Source organism: Cherax quadricarinatus, chromosome 12 (genome assembly GCF_038502225.1).
Source record: "Cherax quadricarinatus isolate ZL_2023a chromosome 12, ASM3850222v1, whole genome shotgun sequence".
Classification (NCBI taxonomy): Eukaryota; Metazoa; Arthropoda; class Malacostraca; order Decapoda; family Parastacidae; genus Cherax; species Cherax quadricarinatus.
This window is the reverse complement of record NC_091303.1, coordinates 48,994,283-49,014,733: the sequence shown is the minus strand read 5'-3', so window position 1 is coordinate 49,014,733 and position 20,451 is coordinate 48,994,283.

The window sequence follows — 20,451 nt, the reverse complement described above, 5'->3', positions numbered from 1 at the left end:
AGACAGGTATCCCCGTGTTGCACAACACAGGTATCCCCGTGTTGCACAACACAGGTATCCCCGTGTTGCACAACACAGACAGGTATCCCCGTGTTGCACAACACAGACAGGTATCCCCGTGTTGCACAACACAGACAGGTATCCCCGTGTTGCACAACAGACAGGTATCCCCGTGTTGCACAACACAGACAGGTATCCCCGTGTTGCACAGCACAGACAGGTATCCCCGTGTTGCACAACAGACAGGTATCCCCGTGTTGCACAACAGACAGGTATCCCCGTGTTGCACAACACAGACAGGTATCCCCGTGTTGCACAACACAGACAGGTATCCCCGTGTTGCACAACAGACAGGTATCCCCGTGTTGCACAACACAGACAGGTATCCCCGTGTTGCACAACTCAGACCCTGTACGTCAATACAGGCTCGTGCAGAATGTGGATTGAGTACACAATGCAGTTAAATATTCCCATTCAAGTGAATCAGATATGGAATGTACAAGTTCCCACATGTACATTAATACCAAAGTTGTCAGTAAAATCGCAAATTAGGACATACAAACCACTAAACTAAGTTCGACCTTCCATTATCACCAACTTTGAAGCTAAACTAAATAAGAATTCCGTTTTTATCTACAGACATCAGTATCCTAAAATAGTCCAACACATTTACATAGAAGCCGTGACAGATGGAATTATCATAAATATCGGAGAATACCGGCGAATAAAAAAAAAAAAAAAAAGGGATGATGCGCCCAGAAATTATCGCTAGTTACTCAAAACGAATTTTAATATTCCCAGTTTCTTCTCTAAAAATGCAAATTGGGACAAGTTCAGGTCAAATTAATCTAAACTTTAACATTTACCAGCGGAAGTTTAAGTTTGCATGTATATACATTTTTTTTTTAAATCAAGACGATGATATAACGTAGAACACATTCTCTACTCTTAATCAATTAAACCAATTTAATAATAAAACTGCCAAATTAAAATTCACAAATTTTAATATCGAGGTGAAACTTCCTTAAAGTGAAACTCATCAGCACTAAAAGTCTGAATCCAACCAGAAGAAGCATTCCTTAGCTATTGCACAGGATGCAACAAGATGTGCGCCTACATAGCCAAAGGCTAAGAAATTTTCAGCCATTTTATAAGACGAATCAGCCATTTAAAAACGATGCACTTCATAATTGTTGTTATAAGGGGAAAGCGCTAAACCAGCAGGGAACATAGCACCTGCGGAAGGGGAGACTTTGATATTCAATCCAGTTTAAGATGAGGGTAAGTCCATTTCCTTGGATCAAGAGCCCTCCATGATCATAAATAGAAAGTAATGCAGCCACATATGAAAACGACCCAGAAATAAAAGGTTCTTGAGTTTAAATCGAAAATTTTGGAGAAAATGAATGTTTATAATGTTTCAAATGGAAAATTCTACCAATGTTTATATGAAAAACACTATTTTTTAAGTATCACTTTCTCATTCATATTCTTTCAAAATCTTTAAAATTCCACATATATTTTTTTATTTGACAATCCAGTTTCATAAAATTGCTTTTAAAAGGCAAAATTGTCAACCATACCGGAGAAAATTAACATAATTGCAATTAACAAAAGATAGCATTTCGGGTTTTAAGGCCGATCAGAAGTCATCCTCTAGCTAATACCTAGGAACTAACTTAATGAAGTTGGCAAAGAGAATTTTTTAAAACTCGCTGACAACCAAACTTTATTTTTTTTTTAGTAAAACCCACCACTGATGAAAGTCGAATATTGGTGAATGTCATTATTCAATAAAATTAGCAAATTAGACCAATGCCACTGAATAACAGGGCAAACCTGAAAATATTAAGCGGACTAGATGACTCATTCTCCAGCTGTGGCATAGATTCCAACGATATATTGATCAATTTTGCAGCATGCAGGCGTGCACGATGTGCAAGTGTAACAGCAACAGCAGGGCTCCCTGTATAGTGGGGTTTTACTGCCTTTTTAGTACCTGGCAGAGGTCAGTGATCATGACAGTGAACAACCTCACAAACGAGAAACAATGTTCCCTAAATCAGAAACGTGAGGGAAAGACCACAACTTAATTTGAAAGTACCAATATTTGTTATAAGCAGTGAGGGGAAAAGTCAGGCCTATCTGACGAGCACCGCTGTTGCTACTAGTGATCATAATTATACAAATAACAGGATAACTTGTGACCCCAAAGACAAAGGCTGATGAGAGAGCTGCAGTGGGAGCAATACAGAAAATGCGGGGAAAAAAAATAGGGGAAGCATTAGCAGCAACAGTCATCCTTCTCTGGCACCTGTGGTGTTGCTGATACATAGGTTTGTGTCACAAAATAAGGAAAGTGCGAATATCTGATCAGAACAGTAATAACCTTAGAGGGACTAGTAAGTACATACGAGAGAAATACACAGTTCAATTTCTGTGCCATCTATTTGGTTAATATCAGATGCAGTACGACACCGTCCCGGCAAGAACCACGATCACCATTTTGCTGCCAGACAAGCAAGTATCATCTATTATGTGATAGCAATTTCAGGCCCAGAGCTTCAGGTTTCCTGGAATACCTGGACGTTAAAGATCCGCTCACCCCTAGAAAGTCTTGAAAACCAGAAATTGAGTCATTAGTATTCAGTACGGAACAGAAATTGGTACCAAGCAACAGTCGAGGCGTGTGATAAAGTAATTGTTAGCAAGACTCCGTGAGTACAAGAGTAATTAGTCAGCAGCGTTCAACAATAGCCTTGATAGGGAAGTTGCATAATAGTAAATACAAGCTAGGGAGGAATGCGTTATGTCCCAAAGGCCTAACACAGCTAAATCAGGAAGAGGGGACAGGGTAGTAACGGCAGGTGCTCATGTACGGAAGACGTGTATCCCCTACACCCATATGCGTGCGCACACATACAAAACTATTAATCAAAACCAAATGACCGAATACATGTGTGTGTAGAGAGAGAGAGAGAGAGAGAGAGGGGGAGAGAGAGAGGGAGGGAGGGAGAGGGAGAGAGGGAGGGAGAGAGAGGAGAGGGGAGGGACAGGGAGAGGAGGGGGAGAGGAGGGAGGAGGGAGAGGAGAGAGGAGAGGAGGGAGGGAGGGAAGGAGAGGAGAGGAGGGACAGGGGGGAGAGGAAGGAGGGAGGGAGGGGGAGGGATGGAGGGAGGGAGGGAGGCAGGCACGCACTGCAATGGATCAGAGAATACTTGGCAGGGAGGCAACAACCAGTCATGGAACGCAACGAGGTGTCAGAGTGGGTGCCTGTGACGAGCGGGGTTCCACAGGCATAAGTCCTAGCATCAGTGCTGTTTTTGGTAATTGTGAATGACATGACGGAAGGAAGAGACTCAAATGTTTCCCTGTTTGCAGATGATATGAAGTTATCAAGGAGAATTAAATCGGATGAGAATCAGGCAGGACTACAAAGAGACCTGGATATGCTACAAGCCTGGTCCACCAATTGGTTCCTTGAATTTAACCCCACCAAGTGCAAAGTCATGAAGATCGGGAAGGGCAAAGAAGATCGCAGAGTACAGTCTAGGTGGCCAAAGACTGCAAACCTCACTCATGGAAAGGATCTTGGGATGAGTATAGTACCGAGCACATCTCCTGAGGCGCACATCAACCAGATAACTGCTGCAGCATATGGGCGCATGGCAAAAATAAAAATAGCATTCCGATACCTCAGTAAGGAATCGTTCAAGACTCTGTACACTGTGTACGTCAGGCCCATACTAGAGTATGCAGCACCGGTTTGGAACCCACATCTTGTCAAGCACGTCAAGAAATTAGAGAAAGTTAAAAGGTTTGCAACATGACTAGTCCCAGAGCTAAGGGCAATGTCCTACGAAGAATGGTTAAGGGAAATAGGCCTGACGACACTGGAGGACAGGAGGGTTAGGGGAGATATGATAGCGACTTATAAAATACTGCGAGGAATTGACAAGGTGGACAGAGACAGGATGTTCCAGAGATGGGACGCAGAAAAAAGGGGTCACAATTGGAAGTTGCAGACTCCTATGAGTCAAAGGGATGTTAGGAAGCATTTCATCAGTCATAGACTTTGTCAGAAGGTAAAATAGCCTGGAGAGTGGTGTAGTGGAGGCAGGATCCATACATAGCTTTAAGAAGAGGTACGACAAAGCTCATGGAGCAGGGAGATAGAGGACCTAGTAGCGACCAGCGATGAGGCGGGGCCAGGAGCTGTAAATCGACTCCTCCAACCACAATTAGGTGAGTACAGAGAGAGAGAGAGAGAGAGAGAGCGAGCGAGCAAGCAAGCAATGTGTGACATAAGTTTACAATGCAGGTAAACTCTGAATATCTGGAGTTAAGGAGAGGTATTCATAAGCTGTCTCAGGAAAAATAAAACTCCCATTTCATCAATGAAAATAACAAATTGCAATATACACAGCCTAAATCAAATTCAAACCTTCGACCAAGAAGCACAAGCTTTGAAACGAAGTTTGAGAGACCTTCTTTTGTTACCTCAGAGACCTGTTTCCTAAAATCCATCGTACGTTAAACATGAAGTTACTCAGAAATCGCATTATCAAGTTAAATACCTGGAAGTGTTGAAGCTAATCGATGAGACACTCGGAAATCGTTCATATCGTTCTAGGTTAAAAAAATTAAGTTTTATTTAGACTTTAGGCATATACAATCTTTTTTTTCCTTTACAAAGGACTTAAGTTCATGTATATGTAACAGGCACATATATTTTTACATCAGAAAACCCTACGAAGTATATACTAAGTAATTTCTGATCAAGAAAATATGAAAAATAAAACTGTCATATTAAAATTTAGACTCCATAAAATTAAGGAAAAGCTTGAAGAATGAGACACTTATTTAGCATATGGGAATATTTAAAGAATAACAGTGTAAGGTTCTTGGGTTTAATGAGGGTGTTAGAATCTATTAGGTTTCTTGAGAAGGTTGACAGATTCTCTGCTTCTTGTGCGTTGTCAGTTACAACTTGTATACTGCATGTGTGTAGTGAGGTACACAGGACACCAGTGTCAGGTTATACGGATTACCATTCTCTGATAGTCCTCTCAATATAATGCGTCTAGAAAAATTTATTTGTGTTCTTAGAATTGTTACCAGGTAGACCTGGTAGACCTGGAGCAAGTTATCAGGTAGACCTGGTAGACCTGGAGCAAGTTATCAGGTAGACCTGGTAGACCTGGAGCAAGTTATCAGGTAGACCTGGTAGACCTGGAGCAAGTTATCAGGTAGACCTGGTAGACCTGGAGCAAGTTGTCAGGTAGACCTGGTAGACCTGGAGCAAGTTATCAGGTAGACCTGGTAGACCTGGAGCAAGTTATCAGGTAGACCTGGTAGACCTGGAGCAAGTTATCAGGTAGACCTGGTAGACCTGGAGCAAGTTACCCACAGCTCACACCAGACACATTAAATGTTTACAAAAACTGTGAATTACATTGACGTCATGGTAATAGTTTTTTTTCCTATGTATTCCACACGTCTCATTGCTCTTCCATCCCATTCCTTTTTTCTTTCCTTTTCACTCTTTAGACTTCTACTCTTTCTCCAATATATTTTATCTCCTTTTCCTATCTTTTCCCACTTAACCCATGTATATACTTCATCTCTCCCCTTCCATCCATATCTCTCCCTTCCTTGTCTTTTGTTTTTTCTTTCTCTGTCTCGTCTCTTCTTTCTCCCTATCCCTTTCCTGTTTCTTTCTGCCTCTTCTGCTTTCTCTTCCCTGTCTCTTTACTCTCACCGATTTTTCACTATCCCTTCTTACCAATCTGTCTTCTCTCTCTCTCTCTCTCTCTCTCTCTCTCTCTCTCTCTCTCTCTCTCTCTCTCTCTCTCTCTCTCTCTCTCTCTCTCTCCCTCTCCCTACCCTTTCTCCCTTTTGCCAGACGTATACCTCTCCTCCTCATTTCCTTCTATTATCTCCTACCTCGCTTCCTCTTCCTTCTGACTATATTTTTCAATTTTTTTTTCATTTTCCTTGAATTCCCTTTCCCTCCCTGTCTCTTGCATCTCTACTTCTCTTCCCAATATCACCTTTTCCCTGTTATTCTTCTTTCCCTTTTTTAATTCCCCTCATCGTCTTATTCACACACTTCCTCTCTTTTTCAGTTTTTAACCTCCACTCCGTGTCACTTCCTCTCACTTCCTTCCCTCCTCCCACCATCTGTCTCTCAGTTACCTTCCCCCCGCCTATCAAGGATTAGGAAGGATAAAGACGTTAAGCAGCGTCATTATGTACGTAATCACATCCTTACGTGTTCCCACGTCCACCAGACGTCCTGCATGATGATGACATATCGCCCGTCCCTACCCACCCTCTCTACCACCCTGCCTGCCGCCCTGCCCGCCGCCCTGCCCGCCGCCCTGCCCGCCGCCCTGCCCGCCGCCCTGCCCGCATTCCTTCCTACCGCTCTTTGTCACCTTCATTGCCTTGCTGCCAAAGACATTGCCTATCTGCCGTCCTCCACGTTTACAGACAAATCTCTCTCTCCCTCCCTACCAGATTCACTGCCCTACCTGCTATATTCCCTGCCCTACCTGCAATATTCGCTGCCCTACCTGCCACATTACCTGCCCTTACTTGCCACATTACCTGCCCTTACTTGCCACATTCCCTGCCCTACCTGCCAAGTTCCCTGCCCTACCTGCCACATTCCCTGCCTTACCTGCCATATTCCCTGCCCTACCTGCCACGTTCCCTGCCCTACCTGCCACGTTCCCTGCCCTACCTGCCACGTTCCCTGCCCTACCTGCCACGTTCCCTGCCCTACCTGCCACGTTCCCTGCCCTACCTGCCACGTTCCCTGCCTTACCTGCCACGTTCCCTGCCCTACCTGCCACATTCCCTGCCCTACCTGCCATATTCCCTGCCTTACCTGCCACGTTCCCTGCCCTACCTGCCACATTCGCTGCCCTACCTGCCACATTACCTGCCCTTACCTGCCACATTCGCTACCCAACCTGCCACATTCCCTGCCCTACCTGCCACATTACCTGCCTTACCTGCCACATTCCCTGCCTTACCTGCCATATTCCCTACCCTACCTGCCACATTCCCTGCCTTACCTGCCACATTTGCTGCCCTACCTGCCACATTCGCTGCCCTACCTGCCACATTCGCTGCCCTACCTGCCACATTCGCTGCCCTACCTGCCACATTCCCTGCCCTGCCTGCCACATTCCCTGCCCTACCTGCCACATTACCTGACATATTCCCTGCCCTACCTGCAAAGTTCCCTGCCCTACCTGCCACATTCGCTGCCCTACCTGCCACATTCGCTGCCCTACCTGCCACATTCGCTGCCCTACCTGCCACATTCGCTGCCCTACTTGCCACATTCGCTGCCCTACCTGTCACATTACCTGCCCTTACCTGCCACATTCGCTGCCCTACCTGCCACATTCGCTGCCCTACCTGCCACATTCGCTGCCCTACCTGCCACATTCGCTGCCCTACCTGCCACATTCGCTGCCCTACCTGCCACATTCGCTGCCCTACCTGCCACATTCGCTGCCCTACCTGCCACATTCGCTGCCCTACCTGCCACATTCGCTGCCCTACCTGCCACATTCGCTGCCCTACTTGCCACATTCGCTGCCCTACTTGCCACATTCGCTGCCCTACTTGCCACATTAGCTGCCCTTACCTGCGACATTCCCTGCCTTACCTGCCATATTCCCTGCCTTACCTGCCATATTCCCTGCCCTACCTGCCACGTTCCCTGCCCTACCTGCCACGTTCCCTGCCCTACCTGCCACGTTCCCTGCCCTACCTGCCACGTTCCCTGCCCTACCTGCCACGTTCCCTGCCCTACCTGCCACGTTCCCTGCCCTACCTGCCACGTTCCCTGCCCTACCTGCCACATTCGCTGCCCTACCTGCCACATTCGCTGCCCTACCTGCCATATTTCCTGCCACATTACCTGCCCTTACCTGCCACATTCGCTGCCCTACCTGCCACATTCCCTGCCCTGCCTGCCACATTCCCTGCCCTACCTGCCACATTCGCTGCCCTGCCTGCCACATTCGCTGCCCTGCCTGCCACATTCGCTGCCCTACCTGCCACATTCCCTGCCCTGCCTGCCACATTCCCTGCCCTACCTGCCACATTCGCTGCCCTGCCTGCCACATTCGCTGCCCTGCCTGCCACATTCGCTGCCCTACCTGCCACATTCGCTGCCCTACCTGCCATATTTCCTGCCCTACCTGCCACATTACCTGCCCTTACCTGCCACATTCGCTGCCCTACCTGCCACATTCCCTGCCCTGCCTGCCACATTCCCTTCCCTACCTGCCACATTCGCTGCCCTGCCTGCCACATTCGCTGCCCTGCCTGCCACATTCGCTGCCCTACCTGCCACATTCCCTGCCCTGCCTGCCACATTCCCTGCCCTACCTGCCACATTCGCTGCCCTGCCTGCCACATTCGCTGCCCTGCCTGCCACATTCGCTGCCCTACCTGCCACATTCGCTGCCCTACCTGCCATATTTCCTGCCCTACCTGCCACATTACCTGCCCTTACCTGCCACATTCGCTGCCCTACCTGCCACATTCCCTGCCCTGCCTGCCACATTCCCTGCCCTACCTGCCACATTCGCTGCCCTGCCTGCCACATTCGCTGCCCTGCCTGCCACATTCACTGCCCTACCTGCCACATTCGCTGCCCTACCTGCCACATTCGCTGCCCTACCTGCCACATTCGCTGCCCTACCTGCCACATTCGCTGCCCTACCTGCCACATTCGCTGCCCTGCCTGCCACATTCGCTGCCCTAATTGTCGCCCTCATTATCGAACTTTCACCTTCCGGCTTCTTCCTGCTCCCTTCAGCCGTCCACCCTCTTTACCAGTCGGTCATCCTTCTTCCAGCCGACGGACCTACCTCGCTGCCAACCGACTGATATTCCTCCCTGCCAACCGACTGACCTACATGTCTGACCGTCGACTAACTTACCTGTCTGACAGCCGACTGACCTACCTGTCTGACAGCCGACTGACCTACCTGTCTGACAGCCGACTGACCTACCTGCCTGACAGCCGACTGACCTACCTGCCTGACAGCAGACTGACCTACCTCCCTGCCAGCCGACTCGTCTACCTCCCTGCCAGTCGACTGACCTACTTCCCTGCCAACTGACTGACCTACCTCCTTGACAACCGACTGACCTACCTCCCTGCCAACTGACTGACCGACCTACCTCCCTGCCAACTGACTGACCGACCTAACTCCCTGCCAACTGACTGACCTACCTCCCTACCAGTCGACTGACCTACCTCCCTGCCAACTGACCTACCTCCCTGCCAACCGACTCGCCTACCTCCCTGCCAGCCGACTGACCTACCTCCCTGCCAACAGACTGACCTACCTCCCTGCCAGCCGACTGACCTACCTCCCTGCCAGCAGACTGATCTACCTCCCTGCCAGCAGACTGACCTACCTCCCTGTCAACAGACTGACCTACCTCCCTGTCAACAGACTGACCTACCTCCCTGCCAGCAGACTGACCTACCTCCCTGCCAGCCGATTGACCTACCTCCCTGCCAGCAGACTGACCTACCTCTTTACCAACCGACCTGTCTACCTGCCAGCGTCTCTTATTTTTAATATCTTACAAAGTGAAGTAATGGAAGGCAGGGTGCAGGGAGGCAGGGTGCAGTGAGGCAGGGTGCAGGGAGGCAGGGTGCAGGGAGGCAGGGTGCAGGGAGGTAGTGAAGAGAGGCAGAGTGCCGTGAGGCAGGGTGCAGTGAGGCAGGGTGCAGTGAGGCAGGGTGCATTGAGGCAGGGTGCAGTGAGGCAGGGTGCAGTGAGGCAGTGAGGCAGGGTGCATTGAGGCAGGGTGCATTGAGGCAGGGTGCATTGAGGCAGGGTGCAGTGAGGCAGGGTGCAGTGAGGGAGGGTGGAGTGAGGCAGGGTGCAGTGAGGCAGGGTGCGGTGAGGCAGGGTGCGGTGAGGCAGGGTGTGGTGAGGCAGGGTGCCGTGAGGCAGGGTGCAGTGAGGCAGGGTGCCGTGAGGCAGGGTGCAGTGAGGCAGGGTGCAGTGAGGCAGGGTGCAGTGAGGCAGGGTGCAGTGAGGCAGGGTGCAGTGAGGCAGGGTGCAGTGAGGCAGGGTGCAGTGAGGCAGGGTGCAGTGAGGCAGGGTGCAGTGAGGCAGAGTGCTGTGAGACAGGGTGCAGTGAGGCAGGGTGCAATAGGCAGTGAGATCGGGTGCAGTGAGGCAGGGTGCAGTGAGGCAGGGTGCAGTGAGGCAGGGTGCAGTGAGGCAGGGTTCAGTGAGGCAGGGTGCAGTGAGGCAGGATGCAGTGAGGCAGGATGCAGTGAGGCAGGTTGCAGTGAGGCAGGTTGCAGTGAGGCAGGTTGCAGTGAGGCAGGTTGCAGTGAGGCAGGGTGCAGTGAGGCAGGGTGCAGTGAGGCAGGGTGCCGTGAGGTCGGGTGCAGTGAGGCAGGGTGCAGTGAGGCAGGATGCAGTGAGGCAGGTTGCAGTGAGGCAGGGTGCAGTGAGGTAGGGTGCAGTGAGGCAGGGTACAGTGAGGCAGGGTGCAGGGAGATACGGTGCAGGGAGGCAGGGTACAAGAAGGTATGGTGCTGTGAGGAAGGCAGGGTGCAGTGAGGCAGGTGCAGAGAGTGAGGAAGGCAGGGTGCAGTGAGGCAGGTGCAGAGAGTGAGGAAGGCAGGGTGCAGTGAGGCAGATGCAGAAAGTGAGGAAGGCAGGGTGCAGTGAGGCAGATGCAGAGAGTGAGGAAGGCAGGGTATAGTGAGACAGGTGCAGAGAATGAGGAGGGCAGGGATCTGTAAGGCAGATGCAGGGAGTGAGGAAGGCAGGGTGCAGTGAGGCAGGTGCAGGGAGTGAGGAAGGCAGGGTGCAGTGAGGCAGGTGCAGAGAGTGACGAAGGCAGGGTGCAGTGAAGCAGACGCAGAAAGTGAGGAAGGCAGGGTGCAGTGAGGCAGGTGCAGAGAGTGAGGAGGGCAGGGTTCTGTAAGGCAGATGCAGGGAGTGAGGAAGGCAAGATGCAGTGAGGCAGATGCAGGGAGTGAGGAAGGCAGGGTTCTGTAAGGCAGGTGCAGGGAGTGAAGAAGGCAGGGTGCAGTGAGGCAGGTGCAGAGAGTGAGGAGGGCAGGGTTCTGTAAGGCAGATGCAGGGAGTGAGGAAGGCAGGATGCAGTGAGGCAGGTGCAGAGTGTGAGGAGGGCAGGGTGCAGTGAGGCAGGTGCAGCGAGTGAGGAAGGCAGGGTTCTGTAAGGCAGGTGCAGGGAGTGAGGAAGGCAGGGTGCAGTGAGGCAGGTGCAGAGAGTGAGGGCGGCAGGGTGCAGTGGGGCAGGTGCAGAGAGTGAGGAAGGCAGGGTGCAGTGAGGCAGGTGCAGAGAGTGAAGAAGGCAAGGTGCAGTGAGGCAGGTGCAGAGAGTGAGGAGGGCAGGGTTCTGTAAGGCAGATGCAGGGAGTGAGGAAGGCAGGATGCAGTGAGGCAGGTGCAGAGAGTGAGGAGGGCAGGGTTCTGTAAGGCAGATGCAGGGAATGAGGAAGGCAGGGTGCAGTTAGGCAGGTGCAGAGAATGAGAAGGGCAGGGTGCAGTGAGGCAGATGCATAGAGTGAGGAAGGCAGGGTTCTGTAAGGCAGGTGCAGGAAGTGAGGAAGGCAGGGTTCTGTAAGGCAGATGCAGGGAATGAGGAAGGCAGGGTGCAGTTAGGCAGGTGCAGAGAGTGTGAAGGGCAGGGTGCAGTGAGGCAGATGCATAGAGTGAGGAAGGCAGGGTGCAGTGGGGCAGGTGCAGAGAGTGAGGAAGGCAGGGTGCAGTGAATCAGGTGCAGAGAGTGAGGAAGGCAAGGTGCAGTGAATCAGGTGCAGAGAGTGAGGAGGGCAGGGTTCTGTAAGGAAGGTGCAGAGAGTAAGGAAGGCATTGTGCAGTGAGGCAGGTGCAGGGAGGCAGAAAGCCGGGGTGCAGTGAAATAGTAAGGCAGGTGCAGGGAGAAAGACAGGGCGCTGGAAGGAAGGCAGGATGAATAAAGAACGAAAAACAGGACGTAATGAGGAACTAAGGCAGGGATCAGCCAGAGCCGAAAAAATCGGAAACGCCGGGAATGGAATGGAAAGTCCGAAAAGGGTAAATTGAGAGGAGTCATGTTAGATAAAGTGTGTGGATGGAGGGAAGAAACTGGGGATCTGTGAGGAGAAAGCATGGTAGTGTGTTAGAAGGTAGGACGGCAGGATGTAAGGACGCAAAGATTCAGGATGCATAGAAGGTTGAAAGCAGGGTTCTGAGGAAGGAAAGTTGGGTAAAGGGAAGGAGAAAAGCAGACTGGAGAATGAGAGAAAAACAGGATGCAAAACGGAAGGAATACGCAGGGTTGAAAGGCAGGGTACAAGTAGTGTGGATGGCAGGGCTCTTTTAGATTAAATCAGAGACAGCGAGAGCTGTATGCAGACTCTGTAGCTGAGTCGTCCTGGGAGAATAGAAGTAAACTAAAAAAAAATTCTGATCAGCTGACAGCAGGGAAGCAGACTGACACAGGCTGATCTAACAGTACAGTAGACAAACTGGGAGTAATGCAACATCAATACTAATAGTTTCACATCAGATGACACGGCTAATGAATGTTAAGTTACAATGAATTTTAAAAAAATACAAGCTTGGAGAAAAAAAAGTTTTCTGATAAACTCTACGCGGCTGGAGTGATATCTGGCAACTCTGACGTAGTAAACAGAGGAGTAAAGTTTTTATGAATGAATTAGCGCAGCTTGTATCGACGATGCTGAATGGCTGACAAAAACAATTGCCGGTACTTTCCAAAACTATTTACTAGTAGATTTATGTTCTCATTTATTAGGTGGTTTAGACATTAGGTGGCTCAGTCCATGACCAGGTCTAACGTGTGTCAGGGCCTGATTGACCTGGCTGCACGCAATTCAACTTACGAACCACAACTCGGCTGATTAGGTACTGACTTCAAGTACCTATCCATTTCCCTCTTGAAGACAACCAGTGTGAGAACTGTGGTAGGTGCTGGCGATGTTATATTCACAGTGTGTGAACTGTGGTAGGTACTGGCGATGTTATATTCACAGTGTGTGAACTGTGGTAGGTGCTGGCGATGTTATATTCACAGTGTGTGAACTGTGGTAGGTGCTGGCGATGTTATACTTCACAGTGTGTGAACTGTGGTAGGTGCTGGCGATGTTATACTTCACAGTGTGTGAACTGTGGTAGGTGCTGGCGATGTTATACTTCACAGTGTGTGAACTGTGGTAGGTGCTGGCGATGTTATACTTCACAGTGTGAGAACTGTGTTAGGTGCTGGCGATGTTATATTCACAGTGTGAGAACTGTGGTAGGTGCTGGCGATGTTATATTCACAGTGTGAGAACTGTGGTAGGTACTGGCGATGTTATATTCAGTGTGTGAACTGTGGTAGGTACTGGCGAAGTTATATTCACAGTGTGAGAACTGTGGTAGGTGCTGGCGATGTTATACTTCACAGTGTGAGAACTGTGGTAGGTGCTGGCGATGTTATATTCAGTGTGTGAACTGTGGTAGGTACTGGCGATGTTATATTCACAGTGTGTGAACTGTGGTAGGTGCTGGCGATGTTATACTTCACAGTGTGAGAACTGTGGTAGGTGCTGGCGATGTTACACTTCAGAGGATAATTTGAACACTGATGGCCATACGCTTCTGAAAAGAGATATTGAACGAACGATGGTGACTATTTCCTATTTTTTTAATCACCTTTCTTCAGTGGGAGACAGTATAAGTGGTAAAACAAATAGAAGAATTTTTTTATTTTGCAAAGTGGTTGTGGAAACTACAACCAGCTACCAAACATTGAACGAGTTAAATGATTAGTTGCAATCATTTAGCTTGCCAAGGAGATGGTGAGTATTAAATTGTCAATCAGGGACGAGTTAGGTAAACCATTTGTGGCATTAATTAGTAGGTAAAACAGAAATATTTTACCTTGCGTTTGGCAACATGAAGCGTTGATTGCAATTATACTGCAACATGAAAACTCAAATCACAGTTATACGAAATATTTCTGACTAACTTAGATCATGCTACGTTAACCTGACTTGACCTTCAGACAGATATTTAAATTTCAAAGTTTCACATCACTTGCTTAAAATGACCTTTATCTCAAGAACCGTTTCACCTACAAACTTAGGAGAAAACTGATCTCATTTTCTCACTGAAATTTGTGTGCTAATTCCGAAGAAACTCAGAGAGGTGCCGTGAAAAAATTGCAAAATTTCGATTGAACTTATATGAATGTTTCTTGTACTTCAGACAATATTAAGGATTATCGTGGCTATATTAAGGATTATCATGGCTATATTAAAGATTATCGTGGCTATATTAAGGATTGTCGCTAAATATCTAGGTGTGTGTCATAGGTAGAAGCCTCGCCAATTTCTAATCCCTCCTGCAACTTCGGGCATGTAAACTTTTTTTTTTTCGGGGGGGGGGGGATATAGCTCATCATCATCATGGAAAAATGGCATTAAAATTTCTAGTTGAGTTGGAAGTAGGTTGAAGACGTTCTGCAACTACCTCAATTAACTCAGAACCATATATATTTTAAACTGCTCGTGTTACTTTACGAACACTCAGAGCTGCATGCACCACTGGTTCTACTTCTAGTTATCACTGATTGTGATGAGATCAGAAGTCTTTATTTCTATCACTACTACAATTATTGACTTCGTTACGTCGTTGTCAACTGAGCGTCCTGATGCAGTCGCTGTTCAGAAGTTAGAAATCTGCTAAGTTCAGTGTTCTCTATTTACTGTATGCGTGTGACGGTCTGCATGGGTCTGGTGAACGGTTGAGTGAGGCAACTAGTGTCCTTGGTAATATCTCGTTCTCTACATATACCCAATATCTTTCTGATCATTGTAACTTGTTACATTTTCTGATACGTAAAACAACTTTGGCTGAACCAGGACTCCGTTACTTATAGATGTATGCTGAGTATGAAGTCCAGAAAGCTCCGGCATCTCCACCAACTCAGACCCAGAGATTATAATTAAATGTACTGTTTGAAAAGTGTCTGTACACCTAGATCTAGGATGATTGTATTGTCTTGGCATTTACAAGATTACAGGTAGCTTGTTCAATTCCATTATAATTATGTTTCAAATTAAAACCCTTGTTTACGTTCATAATGCGTCTTCTGCCTGTCGGTTTCATTTCAGTTTTACGAATTATACTAATTCAGTAACTGAGTGTGTTGAAGTCATTCATTATCTTAAACGTCTCATTGAGGTACCTCCATAACGTCCCTTTTAAAAGAGAAGAAGAAGGTTGAGTGCTTAGAGTCTTTCTCCATAAGGAATGTTTTGGAGTGACTCTAGGAGTTTGAAAACTATTCAGTGCACTCTAACACATTTTCATCCTAATATGACGGATACAGTCACGTATTAGATGCAGTCTAACACATGCATTACAGCAGGTCAGTATAGTGTATTATACTTCATGTTCAAGGTTTTCTCTTGTAAATACTAGCATTGCGTTAGTGTTGCTCGCAGTTAGACATGCTTGGTGTTGATGAGATTATTACTGGTTTTATATTAAGTTCAGCGAGTGGATGAGTAGGGTATCGAGTACCTTAAGCAACATATGGCTCCTGTGCTTCCTCGATAATCTCTATGCCTTGCTGGCAACCTCTAGAGCACGATGTATCTAGCTGACTCCTACACTCAGCTGGTGTTTGGCTGAGTATTTTCCATGCCCTTACAATATTAGCCAGTGGTATGTTCCATACCATTGGCTGCATCTGGTGCTGCATCTTCCACCTTGCAGTTCCATTCCTTAATTTTGGGTCATGAACAGATCATTTCAAATAGTTCTTCGCGTTTGATTGTGTCAAAGTTGCTCATTATCTTAAAGGTTAGAATGAGATTTCGTGACTCTGTTGCCCTTGAAAAGAAGGACTGAGAACCTAGTGCCTCCCTTCATAAGCTTTGGAAATACAGTATTAGCGTATTCCGATAGAATGAAAATAAGTCACACGACTCAGATTATGCAATTTCATGGTGAACTTTTTCACAATAAACTTTATCAGCTGATGAAATCCTTATCGGATGGAATATTTTCAAAGTAAAATGGCATTACCAGAATTGTGTTTATTTACATTCACAAGGTCTGATTTCGAGTGATGGTTTGGTACACTTGAAAGTATATTTTCGTTTTATTATGTAATTTGGAAAATAAAGTTGGATTATATATTCAAGGAGCAGACGTAAACGTATATTATAGTCAATTATTTGTTAGGAGTTTTGTGTTTACAGTTTCTAGTTATAACAATTGCAAACAAACCATACCACGGGTGTGGTATGGTTTGTTTGCAATCGTGTCATTACGATTTCGTGAGTCATATTGACGGCTTTAAGGGGACATGAGCTAGAGTTCGTCACGGCCACGCTAGCTGGAGATTCGTCTGTAAAAACTTGCAATTGTGGTCACAGTGGTGCCTATGCTAGCCTTCCTATGGTGTAGAAATATACCTAGTTGGACGAATGTTATGTGTGGCTAGCTGGTCCAGTGGCTAACACGACGCTCTGGAGTTTTGAGACTCTCTGATCGCGGGTTCTATTCCCACCCGTGGTATGGTTTGTTTCTAGTTATAAATCGTATATTGTTGGATTCGCTGCTTGCGCTTAAGCATTGTTTGATGTCTTTGACGATGAACATGATTACTCTAGGTTCGTGTGTTTTCATATTTTCGGTTATTTTGGTACTAAACATTATTAACGTCTCAAACTATAATATTCAAACACAACCCGCGAATAGAAGAGAGGAACTTACGACGACGTTTCGGACCGAAACGTCGTCGTAAGCTCTTCTCTTCTATGTGCGGGTTATTTGTGTATCGTTCCAGTCACGGTATTGTGCCTTTTTTTTTGTTCTTTATAATATTCAAACTGCATCACTTTGCTCTTGTCTACGTTGAAGCTCTTCTTCCACATACCTGCACCAACCTGTCTTCCACTTCTCTGGCCACTGCACTAACCTGTCGTCTTTCACTACTCTGGCCACTGCACCAACCTGTCATCATCCAGGTGTTTGGACCAACCAATCCAGTTCGCGCTGAGTATTAAAACAATCTTCCATCATTGGGAGCTCCACTGTCAGGACAAGCCACTCCACCACATCATTGGGAACTCCACTGTCAGGACAAGCCATTCCACCACATCATTGGGAACTCCACTGTCAGGACAAGCCATTCCACCACATCATTGGGAACTCCACTGTCAGGACAAACCACTCCACCACATCATTGGGAACTCCACTGTCAGGACAAGCCACTCCACCACATCTAAATTGAGTATCACTGCTTCTTGTCTACAAGACAATAATTTATTAAAGCATAAAGTTTGTTTTCTATAACTTGTGCTTGTATTAAGACCAGTAATCGTCGATGCAGTAGCTTGTAGAAGTTCTGCAATTTTAGATATCCTACATCTGTTCGTACTTTTTCGTCTGATCATTCCTTGTAGATATTTACAAATTCGAGTAAGTCAGATATGATGCTATGTCGATAATCTTCCAACAACAGCATCAGTAGAGAGAGTAATGGAGGAAGCGAGAGTGAGTGTAAACGTTTTTTTTTCTGTACATTAGAATAATAAATGAATACCAACGCCAACTCTTCTCCTAAAACTGATGACGAGAAACAACTGTCAAGAAATGTTTTCAAATATTTCCTCAAATAACACAAACATGTAACTTTAGCTCTGAAAACATTCATTTTGGCCGCCGTCTTTCTCAAACTATTGTGAAGAATGTGAAGTGAAATATTGAAAACTCAATGTCAAGCTCTGGAAAATATTCGTACATAAAAAAAATTTCTTTGTTACCACTCCAATAGGGAGCAACTTTGTGTGTGTGTGTGTGTGTGTGTGTGTGTGTGTGTGTGTGTGTGTGTGTGTGTGTGCGTGTGCGTGTGCGTGTGCGTGTTATGTAGGTTTTACAGTGGGTAGGGGATGTGTAGATCAAGTGTTTACATTGAAGCATATATGTGAACAGTGTTTAGATATAGGTAGGTAAGTTTTTATTGCATTTATGGATTTAGAAAAGGCATATGATAGAGTGGATAGGGGAGCAATGTGGCAGATGTTGCAAGTATATGGAATAGGTGGTAAGTTATTAAATGCTGTAAAGAGTTTTTATGAGGATAGTGAGGCTCAGGTTAGGGTGTGTAGAAGAGAGGGAGACTACTTCCCGGTAAAAGTAGGTCTTAGACAGGGATGTGTAATGTCATCATAGTTGTTTAATATATTTATAGATGGGGTTGTAAAAGAAGTAAATGCTAGGGTGTTCGGGAGAGGGGTGGGATTAAATTATGGGGAATCAAATACAAAATGGGAATTGACACAGTTACTTTTTGCTGATGATACTGTGCTTATGGGTGATTCTAAAGAAAAATTGCAGAGGTTAGTGGACGAATTTGGGAGTATGTGTAAAGGTAGAAAGTTGAAAGTGAACATAGAAAAGAGTGAGGTGATGAGGATATCAAATGATTTAGATAAAGAAAAATTGGATATCAAATTGGGGAGGAGAAGTATGGAAGAAGTGAATGTTTTCAGAAATTTGGGAGTTGACGTATCAGCGGATGGATTTATGAAGGATGAGGTGAATCATAAAAGTGATGAGGGGAAAAAAGGTGAGTGGTGCATTGAGGTATATGTGGAGACAAAGAGCGTTATCTATGGAGGCAAAGAAGGGAATGTATGAAAGTATAGTAGTACCAACACTCTTACATGGGTGTGAAGCTTGGGTTGTAAATGCTGCAACGAGGAGGTGGTTGGAGGCAGTGGAGATGTCCTGTCTAAGGGCAATGTGTGTTGTAAATATTCTGCAGAAAATTCGGAGTGTGGAAATTAGGAGAAGTTGTGGAGTTAATAAAAGTATTAGAGGGCTGAAGAGGGGTTGTTGAGGTAGTTTGGTCATTTAGAGAGAATTGATCAAAGTAGAATAACATGGACAGCGTATAAATCTGTAAGGGAAGGAAGTCGGGGTAGGGGTCGTCCTCAAAAAGGTTGGAGGGAGGGGGTAAAGGAGGTTTTGTGGGCGAGGGGCTTGGACTTCCAGCAAGCGTGCGTGAGCGTGTTAGATAGGAATAAATAGAGACGAATGGTAGTTTAGACCTGACGAGCTGTTGGAGTGTGAGCATGGTAATAGTGAAGGGATTCAGGGAAACCGGTTATTTTATATAGCCGGACTTGAGTCCTGGAAATAGGAAGTACAATGCCTGCACTTTAAAGGAGGGATTTGGGATATTGGCAGTTTGGAGGGACATGTTGTGTATCTTTATATGTATATACTTCTAAACTGTTGTGTTCTGAGCGCCTCTGCAAAAGCAGTGATTATGTGTGAGTGAGGTGAAAGTGTTGAATGATGATGAAAGTATTTTCTTTCTGGAGATTTTCTTTCTTTTTGGGTCACCCTGCCTCGGTGGGAGACGGCCGACTTGTTAAAAAAATTATGTATATTTATATAGGATGGGGTCCACCTCTGGTGTAAATTGTGGGACCCATAGCCTCGGAGAGGTGGATAAAAAGGCTTCAAGGAAGAATATTTGGATTTCTTCCTGAAGCCGTTTGAATATTCCACTTCCCCTACCACCCCATCTTTTAATATATTTTTTTTTACCAATAGGAATATTTTATTACATAATATGGTACAGAAGATTTAAGAGATACATTGTTGATATAAAGGGGGCATATAAGGTACATGTTTATCACCGATTATAAGGCGAAAATCTCATCCAGCTCCTCAGAGCTGGGGCGTGTGCCCAAAATACAACAGGCATTACCCCTTTGAACAGCCGCACTGAGCCGCTGGAACAGAAAACTAGCTGCCCTGGGATCCCTAGCTACCCTGATGAGTCTTTTTCCCAGCTCCTTAAGGAATTTAGATGCACTCTTTCCCCATGAGCCAAGGGTCTCTGAGTCTATGGGAACAAACATAATGATGGGCAAGTTCTCCATATTTTCTAGACTTTAGGGACTCCCTGAAGCTGGCAGCTGCCCCTCCTTCCTCCCTGGTGTATTGGAGATAGGTATCAGCCAAGGTAGATGCACATGTATAGTCCCACACCACCTGCTTCCCATCTGTCCAGGCTTGAAGGGTGATACCATCTGGACGCTTCTGGCTGCCATCAGATCTGCATATATTGATGTCATAGCGGGATATATATATATATATATATATATATATATATATATATATATATATATATATATATATATATATATATATATCATATATAATTTATTTTGCAAATATCGCAAGCAAAGCGATGCAGGATGCAAAACAACCACGGGGGGAGTAGAATGATAGCTCTAGGCCTTTCGTGTTGCTCAACACATCATCAGGAGCTTACAGAACTGCAGAAAAGATGATGTCCAAGCAAGTACGTTCCCAAAGGATGTCTTCACTGGAG